Source organism: Schistocerca americana, chromosome 1 (assembly GCF_021461395.2).
Source record: "Schistocerca americana isolate TAMUIC-IGC-003095 chromosome 1, iqSchAmer2.1, whole genome shotgun sequence".
Lineage (NCBI taxonomy): Eukaryota > Metazoa > Arthropoda > Insecta > Orthoptera > Acrididae > Schistocerca > Schistocerca americana.
In genome coordinates this window covers 978,734,202-978,752,524 of record NC_060119.1, presented here as the reverse complement: position 1 = coordinate 978,752,524, position 18,323 = coordinate 978,734,202, and the positions used below count along the sequence as shown (strand labels likewise).

General features: G+C 42.5%; 1 protein-coding gene across 2 annotated transcripts in view; it reads right to left on the bottom strand.

Annotated features, from left to right (window-relative positions):
• LOC124615833 (TBC1 domain family member 13) overlaps nt 1-18,323 on the bottom strand; it is a 225,652-nt gene that overhangs the window by 146,480 nt on the left and 60,849 nt on the right. The gene's annotated exons all lie outside the window — the stretch shown is intronic.

Sequence of the window (18,323 nt, the reverse complement as noted above, 5' to 3'; positions counted from 1 at the left end):
TTAAGTTGCAGACAGGCACAACTAAAAGACACTTACATAAACCTTTTGACCACAGCCTCCACCAGCAAAGGAGAAACACACACCATTCATGCGCACAAGTAAGTACACCTCATTAACACGTAACCGCCATGTTCCAGCAACTCTGGCAGCTCTGGTCCAAGCTACCAGAATTGGCAGTCATGAGCATGAGGTGTGCTTGTTTGTGTGTATGAATGGTGTATGTTTCTCTTTTGCTGGTGGAGCTGTGGTCAAAAGCTTTATGTAAGTGTCTTTTAATTGTGCCTGCCTGCAACTTAACATGTCTTCTTTATGGTAAGCAGCTATCTATCTTTTCCTACATTGTTGATATTCCTATTTGTAGTTTCCATTGTTTTATTCACGAACCTCTGAACAATAATAGAAGTAAGCCCCTTGTGACTCCACACACAATAAGACAAAAGAAATATACAGATGGTGCAAAATAAGTGATACACCATGCAGTACCAACTAAAAGAACATAGTGAGAGTGATCAGCATCGCTCCACACATATATATGTACAAGTTGCTGGTAGATTGTGTGGAGTAGTCCATGCCACTTGCACACTTCCTACATGTGGCCTCTAGTGGCTGGCCTGCACTAATACAGTTAGCAACTGATTAAAGTACACACACACACACACACACACACACACACACACACTAGTACCAGAAAACGGCACACCCCTAACCAGGTGATGGTAGAGATGCTGGAGGCCCAACAACACGACACATCAATTGAATCTGGAGCAGCAGCAGCTGGTGCCGAAGATGGGGGTAGGCCAATGTGCCAGGAGGCCACCAGATCATAATGCTGGAACATGTGGGGTTCCGCGCACGTCTGAGGGCAGTGGGCCTTAATGGTGCCCAATGACAGCACCATGAGGGAGGGTGCCCTCACCATCTCTGCACAGTTATCAACAGGCAAGTCCCAATGCGGAGGAGATGGGGCTGGATCCACCAGTGATGATGGCTGAGGCGATGATGGCAAGGGGGCTGGTGCAGGCAGCCTGACCGGTACAGCAGGCTGCAGCAAGACTTGAGCCAAGAGACAAATTAGCGCCCAGTGCCAGAGAGTTGGAACCCCAGTGCACCGCACATGCAGAAGGCAGCCGATAGAACAGGGGGGCCTCCACAATGATGGGTGTGAGACAGAGGACAATGGAGTGGGGTGCAGCAATGGGGGCTGCATCCACAAACAAGTAGATTCCTGCTGCAAGCAGGGGCACATCTGATCAATGTGGCACACCACTAGCCCATCAGCCACTTGAGCGTCACAAAGACAGTGTCCCTGGTGGGAGACAATATTGGCCAGTATCCACTTGGGCTGGCAACCTAACCCTCACGTCCACACGGGTGATCTCGGCACGAAGCGCCCAGACAAACAGCATGCGTGGCTGCCAGCTGTAGGCAACGCAGCTATGCTCTGTTCCCCATGGGCATGAAGAGATAGGTGCTCAGAAAATGGAGGACATCGTCCAGTGCAAAAACCCGAAACAAACTTTTTAATCTGGGACTTGAAGATATGCCCTAGTTGTTCCACCTCGCCATTTGATTGAGGGTGGAATAGCAGAGCCAGAACAAGGCTAATGCTGTGATGGGAACAAAATAATTGAAAGGTGTGAGAAATGAACTGAGGCCCATTATCAAAAACTAAGAAAACACCTCAACAGAAAAAACCGTTAAAAGCATAAAATTGTGACCTCAGCCAACATCAGCGCACACTGGAGAATGTAAGGAAACTGTAAAAATCCATCCACAACCAAGAGCCAATAGGAATTCATGAAGGGACCCACAAAGTCTACATGAATGTATTCCCATGGCTGGTGTGGAGCAGGCCAGGGGGACAGAGATTCCATGGGAGCTGCCTGTTGTTGGGCACACTGCTCAAAAACCATGATGAAACAGACAATTTCGCCATCAATCCCTGGCCAAAAAGTATGTCCCCTAGATAACAATTTAGTGCGCAAAACTCCCCAATGATATTGGTGGAGAAGGCATAGAACCTTGTGCTGTAATGCAGTGGAAATGACTACTCTCAGAAAGAGGTCTCCCGTGGACAGCAGCGATACCATAAGGAAAAACAGTTGTGCAGGGGGGCCTGAAGCCCAACCTGCTACTTTATCTGGCCAGCCCTGTGGAACAAACCGAACGATGTGGCAGGGAACTGAGTCAGTGGCAGTAGCAGTTGCCATGCACGAACTCATAATTGGGAAACCCTTGATGACAGCCTATGATTCAATGTCAAGATGGAAGAAGAGCAATTCTTCACAATCAAAGTTTGGATCAGAACCCACAGGAAGGCAGGACAAGGAGACTGCATTGGCATGTTTAGACACAGGTTGAAAATGGAATTTCTAATTGTAGTGAAACACGAACAGTGCCCAGCATTGTAGGCGGTGGGCTGCCATGTCAGGCAAGAAAATGTGAGGGTTAAACACGGAAACCAAGGATTTAGCGTCAGTAATAGGGTGACACTTGAAGCCATACAAAAAAAAATGAATTTTCTGAAGAACAATGGCTATGACAAGAGTCTCTTTTTCCACCTGAGAGTAACACTGTTGGGCCAGAGTGAGAGATTAAGAGGTGAAAGCAACAGGTTGTTCAGAGCTGTCAGCATATTGGTGTGCTAGGACCATGCTGAGGCCATACTGTGAGGCATCAGTTGACAAAATTATGCGATGGTCAGGAGAGAATGTAGCTAAACAAGGGGCTGAGATGGTTTGGATCTCAATATTTGAAAAGTACATTTGCAATCCAGGCTCCAGTAAAAAGGTAAACTGTTGCGTAAGAAGGCAAGCAATGGGTGAGCCAATGTGGCCACCCCCACCCTTCCCTAGGAAGATCTGCAGCTCCTTCATGGACGAGGGGCAAGGCATAGATGTAACAGTGCAGATGTGGTCTGCCTGGGAACAAACCCTACCCAGCAAGACCTAGAACCCCAAATAAACAATAGAAGGCTGAAAAGATGAGATTCCATGAGGTTACATCGTAAGCCTGCAGACTGGAAGACAGAAAAAAATGTGTGCAGATTTTTCAAGTGATCAGCTATGGAGGAGCCCGTGACAACAATATTATACAGATAATTAATGCAACTCAGGATAGGTATAGTCAATTGCTCTACAGATCATTGAAAAATGGCAGAGGCACTAGCCACACCAAAGGAAGGCACAAATATTGATAGGGTCAAAGAGAAGTATTCAAAATCAGAACTCACCCAAACCCTTCATCCACAGAAATCTGGAGATACACTACAGACAAATCAATTTTCAAAAAGTACTCGCCACCCTATATTTTTGCCAACAGATCCTCCTGGTGTCGGAGGTGATACATATCCACAATTGACTGTATGTTGAAAGCAGAGCTGAAAAGTCGCTACAGAAGCAAAGCTTCCCCAACAGCGTCCAAACTACAACCAGACAACCATTCACTAGCCATAATATGTTGCACCACCCCTAGACATTGAAGTCAGTCCAATTCTGCTTTCACTTAATCTTTCTTGATGACAGAAATAGGACATGCCTGACAAAAATAAGGATGAGCTATGAATTTCAAAGAAATATGAGCAAAAAAAATTCATAGCACATCCCATACCTTCCAAAAACAAGCATGAAAATTCCTCACACAGAGTTTCAAATTGAGAATAAGGTACCTAATCAGACACAAGGGAAGTGCATCAGTGATAGAAAAACCAAATGCCCGAAACGTGTCCATTCCGAACAAGTTTTCAACACCAGCATCAGTAACCACCGAAAATGTAATGGAACAAACCATTGGGTTGCAGAGGGAAAGGCCATAAACTGTCCTGTCCCATCAGCACAGTGTTCCATTTGTTGTAACTAATCAGATTCTGCCAGACTGGTTTCAACAGTGGTGAGCCTGAACTTGTATAGGATTTAGACTTCAATATTGTCATTGTAGCAGCTATGTGGACCTGTATCCGGAGCACTAGGCGAAAAGAACTTAATTCAATAAACACCTTGGGAGAAGTCACAAGCATTGGATTCACACAGTTTCTGTCCAAGTCCATATCCTGAGCAACCTTCAGTGAATGGCACAAGGTGGTGATGTGGCCTTTCTTCTGGCAAGCATAACAATTAGCCCAGCACTTATGGCATGTCTAATATTAAGAACGCAAAATTTCCAAGATTGGCAAAGTTTTTCAGAAGTCTGAAATATAGTGCATACTTTAATGCGAGTTGCTTTTAATAATTTCCACAGCAAAACTCTGTCCAGAATCTGGCAGAAAACCCTAAGAGATGATGGTCATACATAAAGCACAACAGTGGCAAGATACAATCAATACCTTCACCGATAACAACAGTGAAGTCACTGATGACAGTGCCACTAAAGCAGTGTTATTAAACACATTTTTCCAAATTTCCTTCACCAAAGAAGATGAAGTAAATATTCATGAATTCCAATCAAGAACAATTCTGATTGCAAAAACATTCTGTTGGCACCCACCTACATGGAGAGAAATGATCATCACGATAAAATAAGAGAAATCAGGGCTCACACAGAAAAATTTAGTGCTCGTTTCTCCTGCGCATTGTTTGAGAGTGGAATGGTAGACACACAGCTTGAGGGCGGTTCATTGAACCCTCTGACGGGCACTTTATTATGAACAGCAGAGTAATCATGTAGATGTATATGAATGTTCATGCTGGACAAAACAGAAAGGACAAGATGGACACAGAGAATGCTGACACTGGTGCTGTGGTGGTCGAAGCTGCTTGGGATGGCCTTGGTCTGTTCGGCACTGGGCCCGCACATTTACCAACACCACTGCCTTTTCCTCATGCAAGCTGTCTGTCATCCTACAGGCATGATCAAACCAAATGTTGCCAGATATATCTATGCCTGGACTGAATAAAAAAGGACATTGGTGAGAACAACAGAAATTATTAAATTACTTAATTAAAGATACCATATTTAATAAACCTGTATTATTTTTTCCATGCTGAAGATATTAGCTGCTGATTACGTGGTACAGGATTTCCTGTTCACCTGACAGTTACAGCTACATACTGCAATCTTCAGAATCATATGTCACTGAACGCCAATTTACTGCTTACAAAATAAAAAGTAACTATTTTCCTTGCTAACTATTAGTTGAACATGCAAACTTTATGTATGTGCATTGCACATTGTGTGATACATTGCCAGCCATGAGCAAAAGGTAAAGATGGACAGAGGAGATAATATAACATCACTTGAGCACAATCCCTGCAGTAACAGCCCTACATTTCTCATTCTTGACCAATCTGACAAAAGTTAGGAGGAAACTAAAGACTGTTTTATAATTAATCATTCTTATTAAAAGTCAATACAAATGAAACAGAGAAAATTGAACTTGCATTTATGTTATTTGTTTATATTTTACTGCAACAAACAACAATATACGTTAATGTTCAGAGTTATTTTATCACCTAGTCCCAAGGTTTGAAATTATTTTATCTTCAGCCATTATGTGAATACAAACTACGAAATTCTTACGGAAAATTTAAGACTACTGTAAATTTAAGACTATAGTAAAGGGTGCAGCTTTACTGTATGATTAACTGATGATGGCGTCCTCTTGGGTAAAATATTCCGGGGGTAAAATAGTCCCCCATTCAGATCTCCAGGCGGGGACTACTCAGGAGGACGTCATTATCAGGAGAAAGAAAACTGGCATTCTACAGATCGGAGCTTGGAATGTCAGATCCCTTAATCGAGCAGGTAGGTTAGAAAATTTAAAAAGGGAAATGGATAGGTTAAAGTTAGGTATAGTGGGAATTAGTGAAGTTCGGTGGCAGGAGGAACAAGACATTTGGTCAGGCGAATACAGGGTTATAAATACAAAATCAAATAGGGGTAATGCAGGAGGCGGTTTAATAATGAATAAAAAATAGGAGTGCGGGTAAGCTACTACAAACAGCATAGTGAACGCATTATTGTGGCCAAGATGGACACGAAGCCCACGCCTACTACAGTAGTACAAGTTTCTATGCCAACTAGCTCTGCAGATGACGAAGAAATTGACGAAATGTATGATGAAATAAAAGAAATTATTCAGATAGTGAAGGGCGACGAAAATTTAATAGTCATGGGTGACTGGAATTCGGTAGTAGGAAAAGGGAGAGAAGGAAACGTATTAGGTAAATATGGATTGGGGCTAAGAAAGAAAGAGGAAGCTGCCTGGTAGAATTTTGGACAGAGCACAACTTAATCATAGCTAACACTTGGTTCAAGAATCATAAAAGAAGGTTGTATGCATGAAAGAAGCCTGGAGATACTGACAAGTTTCAGATAGATTAGATAATGGTAAAACAGAGATTTAGGAACCAGGTTTTAAATTGTAAGACATTTCCAGGGGCAGATGTGGACTCTGACCACAATCTATTGGTTATGAACTGTAGATTAAAACTGAAGAAACTGCAAAAAGGTGGGAATTTAAGGAGATGGGACCTGGACAAACTGAAAGAACCAGAGGTTGTACAGAGTTTCAGAGAGAGCATAAGGGAACAATTGACAGGAATGGGGGAAAGAAATACAGTAGAAGAAGAATGGGTAGTGTTGAGAGATAAAGTAGTGAAGGCAGCATACGATCTAGTAGGTAAAAAGACGAGGGCTAGTAGAAACCCTTGGGTAACAGAAGAAATATTGAATTTCATTTATGAAAGGAGAAAATATAAAAATGCTGCAAATGAAGCAGGCAAAAAGGAATACAAATGTCTCAAAAATGAGATCGACAGGAAGTGCAAAATGGCTAAGCAGGGATGGCTAGAGGACAAATGTAAGGATGTAGAGGCTTATCTCACTACAGGTAAGATAGATACTGCCTACAGGAAAATTAGAGAGACGTTTGCAGAGAAGAGAACGACTTGTATGAATATCGAGAGCTCAGATGGAAACCCAGTTCTAAGCAAAGAAGGGAAAGCAGAAAGGCGGAAGGAGTATATAGAGGGTCTATACAAGGGCAGTGTACTTGAGGACAATATTATGGAAATGGAAGAGGATGTAGATGAAGATGAAATGGGAGATACGATACTGCGTGAAGAGTTTGACAGAGCAATGAAAGACCTGAGGCGAAACAAGGCCCCGGGAGTAGACAACATTCCATTAGAACTACTGACGGCCTTAGGAGAGCCAGTCCTGAAAAAACTCTACCATCTGGTGAGCAGCACGTATGAGACAGGCGAAATTCCCTCAGACTTCAAGAAGAATAATATAATTCCAATCCCAAAGAAAGCAGGTGCTGACAGATGTGAAAATTACCCAATAATCAGTTTAATAAGTCACAGATGCAAAATACTAACGTGAATTCTTTACAGACGAATGGAAAAACTGGTATAAGCCAACCTCAGGGAAGATCAGTTTGGATTCCAAAGAAATATTGGAACACGTGAGGCAATACTGACCCTACGACTTATGTTAGAAGCTAGATTAAGGAAAGGCAAACCTACGTTTCTAGCATTTGTAGACTTAGAGAAAGCTTTTGACAATGTTGACTGGAATACTCTCTTTTGAATTCTGAAGTTGGCAGGGATAAAATACAGAGAGCGACAGGCTATGTAAAATTTGTACAGAAACCAGATGGCAGTTATAAGAGTCGAGGGGCATGAAAGGGAAGCATCTACATCTACATCCATACTCTGCAAGCCACCTGACGGTGTCTGGTGGAGGGTACCCTGAGTAACTCTATCGGTTCTCCCTTCTATTCCAGTCTCGTATTGTTCGTGGAAAGAAGGACTGTTGGTATGCTTCTGTGTGGGCTCTAATCTCTCTGATTTTATCCTCATGGTCTCTTCGCGAGATATACATAGGAGGGAGCAATATACTGCTTGACTCTTCGGTGAAGGTATGTTCTTTACTTAACAAAACCCCATACCGAGCTACTGAGCGTCTCTCTTGCAGTGTCTTCCACTGGAGTTTATCTATCATCTCCGTAACGCTTTCGCGATTACTAAACGATCCTGTAACGAAGCGCGTTGCTCTCTGTTGGATCTTCTCTATCTCTTCTATCAACCCTATCTGGTATGGATCCCACACTGATGAGCAGTATTCCAGCAGTGGGCAAACAAGCGTACTGTAACCTACTTCCTTTGCTTTCGGATTGCATTTCCTTACGATTCTTCCAATGACTCTCAGTCTGGCATCTGCTTTACCGATGATCAACTTTATATGATCATTCCATTTTAAATCACTCCTAATGTGTACTCCCAGATAATTTATGGAATTAACTGCTTCCAGTTGCTGACCTGCTATTTTGTAGCTAAATGATAAGAGATCTATCTTTCTATGTATTCGCAGCACATTACACTTGCCTACATTGAGATTCAATTGCCATTCCCTGCACCATGCGTCAATTTGCTGCAGATCCTCCTGCATTTCAGTACAATTTTCCATTGTTACAACCTCTTGATACACCACAGTATCATCTGCAAAAAGCCTCAGTGAACTTCTGATGTCATCCACAAGGTCATTTATGTATATTGTGAATAGCAACGGCCCTACGACACTCCCCTGCAGCACACCTGAAATCACTCTTACTTCGGAAGACTTCTCTCCATTGAGAATGACATGCTGCGTTCTGTTATCTAGGAACTCTTTAATCCAATCACACAATTGGTCTGATAGTCCATATGCTCTTACTTTGTTCATTAAACGACTGTGGGGAACTGTATCGAACGCCTTGCGGAAGTCAAGAAACACAGCATCTACCTGTGAACCCGTGTCTATGGCCCTCTGAGTCTCGTGGACGAATAGCGCGAGCTGGGTTTCACACGACCGTCTTTTCCGAAACCCACGCTGATTCCTACAGAGTAGATTTCTAGTCTCCAGAAAAGTCATTATACTCGAACATAATACGTGTTCCAAAATTCTACAACTGATCGACGTTAGAGATATAGGTCTATAGTTCTGCACTTCTGTTTGACGTCCCTTCTTGAAAACGGGGATGACCTGTGTCCTTTTCCAATCCTTTGGAACGCTACGCTCTTCTAGAGACCTACAGTACACCGGTGCAAGAAGGGGGGCAAGTTCCTTTGCGTACTCTGTGTAAAATCGAACTGGTATCCCATCAGGTCCAGCGGCCTTTCCTCTTTTGAGCGATTTTAATTGTTTCTCTATCCCTCTGTCGTCTATTTCGATATCTAACATTTTGTCATCTGTGCGACAATCTAGAGAAGGAACTACAGTGCAGTCTTCCTCTGTGAAACAGCTTTGGAAAAAGACATTTAGTATTTCGGCCTTTAGTCTGTCATCCTCTGTTTCAGTACCATTTTGGTCACAGAGTGCCTTGACATTTTGTTATGATCCACCTACTGCTTTGACATAAGACCAAAATTTCTTAGGATTTTCTGCCAAGTCAGTACATAGAACTTTACTTTCGAATTCACTGAACGCCTCTTGCATAGCCCTCCTCACACTACATTTCGCTTCGCGTAATTTTTGTTTGTGTGCAAGGCTTTGGCTATGTTTATGTTTGCTGTGAAGTTCCCTTTGCTTTCGCAGCAGTTTCCTAACTCGATTGTTGTACCACGGTGCCTCTTTTCCATCTCTTACGATCTTGCTTGGCACATACTCATCTAACGCATATTGTACGATGGTTTTGAACTTTGTCCACTGATCCTCAACACTATCTGTATTTGAGACAAAACTTTTGTGTTGAGCTGTCAGGTACCCTGTAATCTGCTTTTTGTCACTTTTGCTAAACAGAAAAATCTTCCTACCTTTTTTAATATTTCTATTTACGGCTGTAATCATCGATGCAGTAACCGCTTTATGATCGCAGTGGTTGGGAAGGAGTGAGACAGGGTTGTAGCCTATCCCCAATGTTATTCAATCTGTATATTGAGCAAGCAGTGATGGAAACAAAAGAAAAATTCGGAGTAGGTATTAAAATACATGGAGAAGAAATAAAAACTTTGAGTTTTGCCGATGACATTGTAATTCTGTCAGAGACAGCAAAGGACTTGGAAGAGCAGTTGAACGGAATGGACAGTGTCATGACAGGAGGGTATAAAATGAACATCAACAAAAGCAAAACGAGGATAATGGAATGTAGTCGAATTAAGTCGGGTAATGCTGAGGGAATTAGATTAGGAAAGGAGTTTTGCTACTTGGGGAGAAAAATAACTGATGATGGTCGAAGTAGAGAGGATATAAAACGTAGACTGGCAATGGCAAGGAAAGCGTTTCTGAAGAAGAGAAATTTGTTAACATCGAGTATAGATTTAACTGACAGGAAGTTGTTTCTGAAAGTATTTGTATGGAGTGTAGCCATGTATGGAAGTGAAACATGGACGATAATTAGTTTGGACAAGAAGCGAATAGAAGCTTTCGAAGTGTGGTGCTACAGAAGAATGCTGAAGATTAGATGGGTAGATCATCTAACTAATGAGGAGGTATTGAATAGGATTAGGGAGAAGAGAAGTTTGTGGCACCACTTGACTAGAAGAAGGGATCGGTTGGTAGGACATGCTCTGAGGCATCAAGGGATCACCAATTTAGTATTGGAGGACAGCGTGGAGGGTAAAAATCATAGAGGGAGGCCAAGAGATGAATACACTAAACAGATTCAGAAGGATGTAGGTTGCAGTAAGGACTGGGAGATGCAGAAGCTTGCACAGGATAGAGTATCATGGAGAGCTGCATCAAACCAGTCTCAGGACTGAAGACCACAACAACATAACTCTTAAGGAAAATGAAATCTATTTCTGTTGTTGTTGCTGGTGGTGGTGATGGTGCTGGTGTTGGTGTTGGTGTTGGTGCTGGCGTTGCTTTTCAGTCCAAAGACCGATTTGATGCAGCTCTCTATGCTAGTCTATCCTGTGCAAGCCTCTCCATCTCTGCATAACTATTGCAGTTTATAGCCATTTGAACCTGCTTACTGCATTTAAGTCCTGCTCTCTCTCTCTTTAATTTTTACCCCCCCTCCCCCCCCCCAAAAAAACTACTTCCATTACCAAATAGCCAGTTAACTGAAGTCATTATCCATCCTATCAACCAGTCTCTTCTTTTAGTCTAGTTGTGCCATAAATTTCATTTTTCCCACACTTGATTTAGTACCTGCTCATTAGTTACTTAATTGATCTATTTAATCTTCAGCATTTTTCTGTTACAACACATTTCAATAACTTCTATTCCCTCCTTGACCGAACAGTTTATCGTCCATGTTTCACTTGTGTACAAGGCTAAATGCAATACAAATATCTTCAGAGCTTTGTGAGCAGCAACCTGCGCCTGTCTGCTGCCGATGCTATGACATACAGGAAGCTGTCATCATTGAGTGACTGTATGAGGATTCACAATGACTTAGACAAAATTTCTAGTTGGTACAAGGAATGGCTGCTTGTCCTAAACATAGAAAAATGTAAGTTAATGTAGATGAGTAGGAAAAACAATCCTGCAGTGTTTCAATACAGCATTGATAGTGTGCTGGTTGACATACTACATCAGTCATATATATAGGCATAACACACGAAAGCAATGTGAAATGGAACGAGCATTTAAGACCAACAGTAGGGAGGGCAAATCATCAACTTTGGTTTTTTGAAAGAATTTTAGGAAAATGTAGTTCATCTGTAAAGTAAACCACATACAGAACACTGGTGCAACCCACTCTTGTGTACTGCTTGAGTGTTTGGGATGCCCATCAGGTTGGATTAAAGGAAGACATCGAAGCAATTCTGAGGTGAGCAGCTAGATTTTCAATGATGGGTTCAGTCAACACAAGAATATTACAGACATGCTTCATGCAGTCAAATGGGAATCCATGGAGGGAAGAGTGTGTTCTTTTCACGAAACACGATTGATGTAATTTAGCAAACTGCTCATTCCTCATATGATTCCAAGCATTAATTTCATTTGTATTTCACATGACACCAAAGCAAATTCAAGTTGCTTAATTAAGTGTTATGTCACAAGTAGGACCAATGTAGGCAATTTCACCTTCTGAATGTTATAATGTAATTATCAATACCAGAAGATCTGTATATAAAAGCCACCAGTTAGTTATAGCAATTTATGAAAACATTCTTTCATTCTTTGATATATGTGATATACATCATTACATCTGTGTAAACATATAAGTTTTACTTGGAAATTGTGGATTCGGTACTGCCATTTATGTTTGAAATGTCCACTGGCATAGGTGGTCTGAACACTACTGATTTGCATTACTTATGTTGTATAGAAAAATGATGTTGGAATTATTATGCAATGAAACTAAGGGAGGGAACTTTTGTATAGTTCATGTTTACTTGCACATACTGGAATCATTCAAGTTGAAACACACTCTAACTGAAGATTTGTTACTTATTAGGGAAAGAGAGATGATATTTTACTTGACATGCTCCATCATAATACAAAAGACAACCAGTACTGATATGCTCTGCGTAGAAAAAGAATATGTACTTAAATGTAAATGACCTTTGCTGACTAAATATTAATAACTGACTGGGGCATGCTTTTAACAATGAGAAGAGACTGATGATTGTTAGGCAGAGATTAGAGTAAACAGAGGGGCATAAAATACTATACACTGACTATTTGTATAGCGAGATTTGTCAATCTAGGAATATGCGTTATGTCTGAGGTGAAAAGAAACTGGGACATGAGTTGTGCCTGCATACTTCAAATCAAAGTTAGGAAATATGTTGATTTTGCCTGATTCATTCCAACATTCCAAAATGAGCCATATCATGAAAGTAGACTAACCTTGTAGAATGTAAGAGAAAGTTGAAAAGTTTTTGTTCTATTGTGACCATCTGTCATCAGATGACATGCTGTTTGTATTGTATTTACTGTCATACATATAAATGCTTAGTTGCTGTACTCTGTCGCCTGTTTTGTGGATTGCATGCAAACGTTTTGTCCAAACTGTGATTGTACATTACTGTTTTTTTTTTTTTTTTGGGGGGGGGGGGGGGGGGGGGTGTACTGAAATGTAACAGCTCATTCTTCATATGATTCCAAGAACTAATATAGCTTATATTTCATATGACACCAAAGGTAATTCAGGTTGCTGGGCGCATGCACACACAAGCATAAGCACACACACACATACATACACACACACACACACACACACACACACACACACACACACACACACACACACACGATAGCAGCCTCTGGCAGCTGAAGCTACACCGCGAGTAACAACAGCAGTGCACGATGGGAGTGGCAACTGGATGGGGGTAAGGAGGAAGCCGGGGCATGGAGGGGGGAGTGAGTGTTCGCCTTTCACTATTGTAGACTCCCTCAGATTTCATCTTGTCTCCCTCTTTTTCATCTGTCTCTCCCTTCTCCTGATTTTTCCCATGTATTTTGGTGTATTTTTGCAAATTTTTTTGGAAGTAATTCTATGTTATTTATGTAAATTTTTGCATTTTTTCCTACACCATGGATGCTTGCTCCTTTCAACTGTGTCAATACATAAAAGTTTCCTTGTCCCTAGCCAGAATCCAGTCCCACATACTGTTCCTGTGTTATTGCTTGGCTCACGGAATCTCCCCAAATGGTCTTACCATCAAATTACCCATCTCCGGCTGCAACCTTTCCTTCCACAATGACCTCCATCTGTTCAGACTCTGCCAATCATTAGCACTCACTAATATAGTCCTGCAAAACCATATCAACCAAGCCCAAATCTCCTTGCAATATCTTCTCTCGATCTGTAAAATTCTCCTACTATGCAATCCCAAATTCCTGGAACCCATAACACACATTGAAACTCTTGTCCTCCAGGAACTAGAACAACATGCACAACACCATCTCAAAACTCTCCACCCTGCTCACTTCCTACTCCCACATTGGAGTACCACTGTCCACCAACTCTACAACAACCTCCAAACCTCCCCCACGTCCCCACATAGCTGACAAACCGTGTCTCGCGGACCTAGTACATTTACCCCACCACCACATAGAATCCAGAACCTAAACAGACCCAAAACACAGTCATGAACCTTTCCTCCAGAGGCCTTAGCCCCACAGAAATCAGTCATTTCTAAAGGCCTACCTTTTGCCCCACTTCCAAATTCAATCATGTAGGACTTGTTAAAGACATTCTCTCCTTCTCCTGGTCCAAACATTGGAAACACTTTTTCACCACCAACCCCACCAATCACACTTAACCAAAGTCTCTCGTTGAACCCTACATGACTACTTCACTCCTCCACACTAACTGTGATCCACCCCCACTGCCCCCCAAAATCGTCCCCTGTTAACTTTCCAGAATTTCTTAATCTTGAACCTTGCCTCAAGATCATTCTCTAAATCCCTCAACATGAAAAATAACCTTACATCTGCAGAAAGAACAATGGTCCACCATCTAAAAACTGATCCCGACCTTATGATCCTACCTGTGGACAAAGGCTCTACCACTGTTGTTTTGAACCACATGAATTACCTGGCAGAAGGACTCCGCCAGCTGTCCAATACATTCACCTACAAACCTTGCCACAGTGACCCCATTCCACAAACCCAGCAGGATCTCCAGACTCTCTTCAAATCCAAGGCCTATCCCACAACCTCTCGCCGGAGTCCATCTCTCTGCTCACCCCTACTACTCCCAGCACTTCTACCTTCTACATGCTTCCTGAAGTCCAGAAACCCAACCATCCAGGACAACCCATTGTGGCCAGTTACTGTGCTCCCAATGAGAGAATCTCTACTCTTGTAGACCAACACCTTCAGCCTATTACCCAGGACCAACCCTGCTATATAAAAGATACCAAACATTTCCTGCACTGACTGTCCACAGTTCCTGTCCCTTTACCACACAGTGCCCTGATCGTCACTATTGATGCCACCTCCCTTTACACTAATATCCCTCATGCCCATGGACTTGCCGCTGTTGACCACTACCTTTCCCAATTCCCAATGGACTCCAAAGCAACAAGCTCCTTCGTATTCGCCATGACCAACTGTACCCTCACCCACAATGACTTCTCCTTTGAAGACATTACCTACAATCAAATCCTGGGTATGGCTATGTGCACCACTATGGCACAATCCTATGCCAATCTATTCAGGGACCATTTAGAGGAATCCTTCCTAAACACCCAGAATTGTAAACCCCTCATCTGGTTCAGATTCACTGATGACATCTTTGCGATCTAAATCAAGGGTGATGACACCCTATCCACATTCCTCTAAAACCTCAACAGTCTCTCCCCCATTTGCTTCACCTTGTCCCACTCAAACCAGCAAGCCATCTTCCAAGATATTGACCACCTCAAAGACGGCTACATCAGTACCTCTGTCCATATCAAACCTACTAACCACGTGCAATACCCCGACTTCAACAGATGCCCCCCATTCCATACCAAAAAGTCCCTTCCATTCAGTCTAGCCACCAGTGGTCATCACATCTGCAGTGATGAGTGGTCGTCTCTAAATATACTGAGGTTCTCGCTGAGGCCTTCATGGACTGTAATTATCCTCCCAATCTTGTACAAAAACAAATCTTTCGTGCCCTATCTTCCCAGTCTCGCACAACCTCCCAAAGTCTCACCGTCTGACCATGGAGGAACATTCCCCTCGTAACTTAGTACCACCCAGGACTGGAGCAAATAAATTACACTCTTCATCAGGGTTCTGATTACCTCTCATTGTGCCCTGAAACGAGAAATGTCCTGCCCACTATCCTTCCCACCCCACCCACAATGGCATTCCGCCATCCGCTGAACCTATACAATACACTCATCCATCCCTACAAAATCCCTGCTCCCATTCCCTTACCTCATGGCTCATATACCTGTAATAGGTCTAGATGCAAGACCTGTCTCATACATCACCACCTACTCCAGTCCAGTGACAAACATCACCTATCCCATCAAAAGCACAGCTATCTGTGAAACCATTTATGTAATCTACAAGCTAAGCTGCAACCACTGTTCTGCATTCTATGCAGGCATGACAACCAACAAGTTATCGGTCCACACCAATGGCCACGGACAAACTGTGGCCAAGCAACAAGTGACCACCCTGTTGCTGAGCATGCTGCCCAACACGACATCCTTGATTTCAGTGACTGCTTCACAGCCTGTGCCATCTGGATCCTTCCTACCAACACCAGCTTTTCTGAACTGCACCAGTTGGAACTCGACCTGCAACATATCCTTCATTCCCGTAACCCTCCTGGCCTCAAACTTAATTAGACATTTTTCTCACCCAATCAGTCCCTTCCCTGTACCCGTTACAGCACTATAAAGGCCTCATTCCACCAACACTACCAGTATTTTTACTTTTCTCCTTTTCCGCAACCCCCTCCTTGCCTCTGCCCACCGTCTAACCTCCTGACTGCACCTAGGTGCCCTACCCTCACCACCTTGTCCTTGCTGTGCCCCCCAGCAGCTCTTCACTGTTCCTCACCCCTAACCTGCTATCTCCCCCCCCCCCCCCCCCACCCCAGCCTCCCCCTTACCACCAACAGCTGCCACTCCCATTATGCACTGCTGCTGTTGCTCGCAGTGTGGTTTCAGCTGCCAGAGGCTGCAGTCGTGTGTGTGTTCATGTGCCTGCCATCTATTTTCAACAAAGGCCTTGAGGGCCGAAAGCTTATATTGTGACAGTATTTTTGTTGTGCCTATCTGCGACTCAGCATCTCTGCTATATGGTGAGTAGCAACTTTCCTTTCATAATATTGTTACATTCCATCTTGGATCTTCCATTGTTTGATTGTTGTTATTTCATTAGGCAGGACCAATATAGGTAATTTCACCTTTTGAATACCGTAATGTAATTCTCAATACCATCATGTCAAAATACTCATCAATATTACATCTATCCATTGCTAGGAACACATACAACCAATTTGTTCAGTTACAAATAATCAAATCTAGATCTACATCTACATCTACACAGATACTCCACAAGCCACCATACGGTGCTTGGCAGAGGGTACCCTGTACCGCTAATAGTCATTTCCTTTCTTGTTCCATTCGCAAATAGAGTGGGGGAAAAACAACTGCCTATATGCCTCCGTGTGAGCCCTTGTTTCTTGCATCTTATCTTTGTGGTCCTCGTGTGCAATGTATGTTGGCGGCAGTAGAATCGCCTACTTCCAGTGATTCCCATTTGAGCTCCCTAAGCTTACCTACCGGTAACAAATCTAGCAGCCCATCTCTGAAATGCTGCAATGTCTTCCTTCAATCTGAACTGGTACAGACCCCAAACACTTGAGCAGTATTGAAGAATAGGTATCACCAGGATCCTAAATGTGGTCTCCTTTACAGGTGAACTACTCTTTCCTAAAATTTTACCAATAAATCGAAGTTGACCATTCACCTTCCCTAACCACGGTTTTCACATGCTTGTTCCATTTCATATTGCTTTGCAATGTTATGTCCAGATATTTGTAGGTCTTAGCTGTGTCAAGCAGAACAATAGTAATACTGCAACCAAAGAGTTTATTTCTCCTACTCATCTTCAGTAACTTACATTTTTCCTCATTTGGAGCTGGCTGCCATTCATCACACCAACTAGAAATTTTGTCTAAGTTGTCTTGTACCTTCCTGAAGTTATTCAATTTTGACACTTTACAGCACACCACAGCATCATCAGACAAACAACGGCAGATTGCTGCCCACTGTGTTTGCTAAATCATTTATGGATATAGATGACAACAACAGCGGTCCTATCACATTTCCCTGGGGGCACTTCTTTGATGAACAATTGCTGTCAAGGACGACTTACTGGGTTCTATTACTTACTAAGCCTTTGAACCAATCACACATCTGTGAACTTATTCCATATGCACGTACCTTCATTAACCGCCTACAATGGTGCACTGTGTCAAATGCATTCCACAAATATAGGATCAGCCTGTTGCCCTTCATCTATAGTTTGCAGTATATCATTGACTTTCACATTAGTGATGCTTTCTAAAACCATGCTGGTTCAGGGCCATAAGCTTTTCAGTCTCAAGAATGTTTATTATATTCTAACTGAGAATATGAGAATATGTTCAAGGATTCTGCAGCAACTGAAGTTAGTGATATGTGAATAATTTCTTGAACATGAAATGTAAAATTGCGGCTTTCGTTTTGCTATCTTCAACTGCCACACCAGGCTAGTCAACAAGGGACTGAATGGAAGCCTTAGAGCCATTTAGCAATTTTATGTACAAGTAAAATTTTCTCACGTTCTCTACCAGATCTTTTGCTAAGGTGTGATAGTGGTACGTGTATGCTTCACACATAGAGCTTTTCATAGACACACAACTCTGTAATAACCTTTGCTTGCCATCATGTGTGTGTTCTCTTTTGAATCGAGAGTGCAACAGCCTTGCTTTCTCAGCACCTTCCGAATTT